The sequence below is a fragment of the Nannospalax galili genome, unplaced genomic scaffold (assembly GCF_000622305.1).
Source record: "Nannospalax galili isolate Female #2095 unplaced genomic scaffold, S.galili_v1.0 scaffold591, whole genome shotgun sequence".
In the NCBI taxonomy this organism is placed as follows: Eukaryota; Metazoa; Chordata; class Mammalia; order Rodentia; family Spalacidae; genus Nannospalax; species Nannospalax galili.
The window spans coordinates 1,192,657-1,197,008 of NW_008330926.1; positions in this window are offsets into that span (position 1 = coordinate 1,192,657).

Below are 4,352 nucleotides of genomic sequence, written 5' to 3' on the forward strand. Positions count from 1 at the left end.
AGGGACTCTAGACCTCAGTAGATAGGCTTGCACTGAGGAACATCTGGAGACACTGACTTGACACAGTGGGTCATAACAGAAATGGCAGAGTATATGGGTTCTGGTAGGGGAGCTATGGGAGGTGCTGGAGGGAATGGGGGTATAAAGGTGACTACGGTTGAGATGTTCTGCATGAAATAGACAAAAATTCAATAAAAATTCCAACCTTAAAAAAATTCAAAAGAATAGATTCATTTAAGTGAAGGAAACACATTAAAGTGACTGAGATGGTAGGAAAAGGGAACATTAGTAAAAATAAAAGAAACCAGAAGAAATATGGTACGGAGCAACAGTGGAAGTGAGCCAGGGTCTGAGGAATTAATTCTATGCTTAAGGTTATAAAATGAAAAGGAAGACAGCAACAATAATATCAAAATAGAAACAAAGTATTAAGAGAGAGGGCTAGAGAGATAGTTCTGTGGTTAAGTGTGCTTGCCAAATAACCATGAGGACCCAGCACCCACATAGCAAGTCAGTGCCTGATTCCTCACAGGAGGCACCACAATGTGGCAGTGCTCATTAATGAGGAACTTCACTTTTGGAGTAATTTGACCAAGAGTGGGCCCAATCTTGATGTGCTTTGACTTCTCTCAGAATGGCTTTCAGAACTATCTATTCTGTTCTTCTCTGTAACAAAGAGGTCCTCTCATATTTATTTAACAGTATGTCAAGTGTGCTATGAATAATCTTTGATAACAGTTTTACAAATGAAGAAGTTGTTTTTCTGACCCCACTGACTTAGAACAATACACCAAGCCACAGGCAGATGCCATCAACCTATGCTTCCATGCTGCTTGCAACATTTATGGGGGAAATATTTGTGCAGTCATTGTTGTTTTTACATCATCACTGTCACATCACACACACACACACACTGTTCTGAGTTATGGAAATAGCTGAGTCACAAATAGGAAGCATGTTATAAGATTAAAACTATTAAGCTGAACACAGTTTAGCTTGTAAAAGTTAATTACATCTAGATTCCAAATCACTGAATGACTGATTATATTGTTTTTCTTTTTCATTTTAAAACTTCAGATACTTGTTTTCTTCCTTTTGTGGCCCAGGGGATTGATTCCAGGGCCTTGTGCATGCTAGGCAACTGCTCTATCACTGGGTTACATTCTAGCCTTCACACTGTTTTCCTTAGAAGGGGTACATAGCTCTAATTGTTCTCAAAACATATGATTAACCTGGTTTACAAAGTCATTTAAAATTTCAGTTTGTAAAAGCGTGTTACAAAGAGTGTTTCCCATTAAAAGAATTCCCACAAACATGATCTCTCACATGTGTCTATAACCCTAATACTGTGGTGGACAAAGGCAGTAAGATCGATGGGGCTTGTTGCCTAACATCCTGGCTGAAAGATACAATCCCCAGGTTCAGGGAGAGACTTCAAAGGAATAAACTGTAGAATGATACAGAAAGACACTCAATGCCCTGTTCTCCCATCTGTATATGTGCACATATACCATACACATACACATACACACACACACACACACACACACATGAACGCATACAGAAAAACTACTGTGGATTAAAATGAAAGCACAACAATTTTTTAAATGTTCAGTAGAAAATATAAACTTAACTAAATTACATATAAGGAATAATCTCAAAGGAAGTGGGTCAAAAAAGTGAAAAGTGAAAGAATGGACAATGATGTATCAAAGCAGATAACAAAAGTGCAAACAGCTAACATATGTAATGCTAAGATCCAAAAATCTTTGGATTAAATAGAACATCAAATTCCTGACATATGGATTGCATGTAGGAAAAATAAATCTAACCACAATGACAATAGCAAGTGACATCTGTCAACCCAGCTAGTAAAGTGAGTCAAAAATAAGGAACTATGTGATTTGAATGGTAAAATAAAGAGCTCCTAGGAGATAAATATTGAATTCCTTATCCTTATAATAGAGAAATAATGTTCTTTTAAGTACTCCTTGACCATCTATCAAAATAAGCTATGTTTTAGGTGACAAAGGAAACCTTTAAAAACTAAAAATGTGGGCTAAGGAGATGGCTGAGCGGTTAAGAGGACTGACTGCTCTTGCAGAGGACCCAGGTTCGATTCCCAGCACCCACATGGTGGCAACAAACCGTCCTTAACTCCAGCTCCAGGGGAATCCGAAGCCCTCTTCTGACCTCGGGGGCATTGCATGACACGGGTGCACTCACATACATGCAGGCAATACACTCATACACATAAAATAAAAATAATAAATAAAGGGGCTGGAGAGTTGGCTCAGTGGTTAAGAGCACTGACTGCTCTTGCAGAGGCCCTGGGTTCGATTCCCAGCACCCACATGGCGGCTAAGAACTGTCCTTAACTCCAGTTCCAGGGGAATCCGATGCCCTTTTCTGACCTCTGAGGCATTGCACGACACATAAAGTAAAAATACTAAATAAAATATTTAAAATAATAATAAATAAATATTTTTTTAAGTAAAAGTTTAAAAAAACTTAAAATTGTGAGTTTGCAAGAGGACTCAGTGGTTAAAGGTGCTTCCCTAATTACCTGAGTTCAAGCCCACAGCCCACATACGGAGAGAACAGACTCTAGAAGGTTGTCTTCAGACCTTCGCACATGCACCGTGGCTTGCATCTGACCATACACATACAGACACATAAATAAATCTAATTCAAAATGTATGTTTTTTTTAAATATATAAATGCAATCATTGGGTGTGGTGACACATACCTTTAATCCCAGCACTCGGGAGGCAGAGGCACGTGGATCTCCATGAGTTCAAGGCCAGCCTGGTTTACATAGTTAGTTACAAGCCAACTGGGGCTACAGGGAGAACTCTGTCTCAAAAAGAGAAAAAAAAAAAAAAGAAAAAAAAAGATAAAAGAAAAAAAAAGAGGCTGGATGGAGAGATGGTTCAGTGGTTAAGAACACTGACAGCTCTTACAGGGGGCTTGGGTTCAGTTCCCAGCACCCACATAGCAGCCAACAACCATCTGTAACTCCAGTTTCAGAGGATATGACACCCTCTTCTGACCTCAATGGGCATTACATGCATGGGTGCATTTACATTCATGCACACAGAACATTCATACACATAAAATAAAAATAACTAGATCAACAAAGTTTCAAATAAAAATGGCAAACATGTAAAAGTTTTATTAACAGGTAAAATTTTAAAATACCTCTTTAAATGAATCTTAAGATCAAAAAAATGACTAATTTTAGGTACTAAAAATAATAAAAACTAAATATACACAAACTTAGATGTGTGATTAAAATTGCTTTCAGGTAAATTCATTAAGCACTTGGAAAGACTACCAAGAAGAAAGAACAGAAAGCTATGCATTGAGCACTGATTTTAGGAATCAAGAGAAATATCAACAAAACCAATTAAAATAAAATCAGACACTCAGAAAAGATAAGCAAAAGTTCACAATATAGTATCTGAATAAACTCAAAAGTTTTTCCATGAATATAAAGAGATACAGCATGGAAGAGCTTAATCAAGAAAAAAGGGACAATGAAGAAATACACATCATTTCAAAATCTACATTGAATAGGTGATTTTCTAGGAAAATATAAATCAGCAAATTTTATGCAAGAAAAGACAGTTCAATAAAGAGAATGACAGTCATAAAAATTGTTCCAAACATATTAGGTCAGATAGTTTCATATTAGTTTTGATTTTAATCTTCAAAGAAAGAATAAATTTGTAGCTAAACTTTTTTTAACTTTTATTTATTATTTTTATTTTACGCGTATGTGTATGTGTATGTCTGTATGTATGTAAGTGAAATGCCAGCAGAGGTCAAAAGAGGGTGTCAGATTCCCCTGGAACTGGAGTTATTATGGATGGTTGTTAGTCACCATATGAGTTCTGGGAATTAAATCTGGTCCTCTGTAAGAGCTACCAGTGCTCTTAACTACTGAGACATCCCTCTAGCTCCTAGTAGCTAAACTTCTTGTTAATATTTTTTATGTGTATGAGTGTATTGCTTGCATATGTCTAAGTGCACCAGTGCCATGCAATGCCCATGGAAGCCAGAAGAGGGCATCAGATCTCCTGGAACTGGAGTTACAGACAGTTGTTAGCCACCATGTGGATGCTGGGAATTGAACCTGGATACTCTGCAAGAGCAGCCAGTGCTCGTAACCACTGATCCATCTCTCCAGCCCCATAGCAAACTTTTGGATCCAGCAAAAGAAACCAGCTAATATAACAAGAAACTAATATTAAAAGAATGAATAAAATCACATATAAGTTCTCATTATGAACATATATGCAAGAATTTCAATAAGATATAATTAGTGGGATAATATCTTATATAAGATA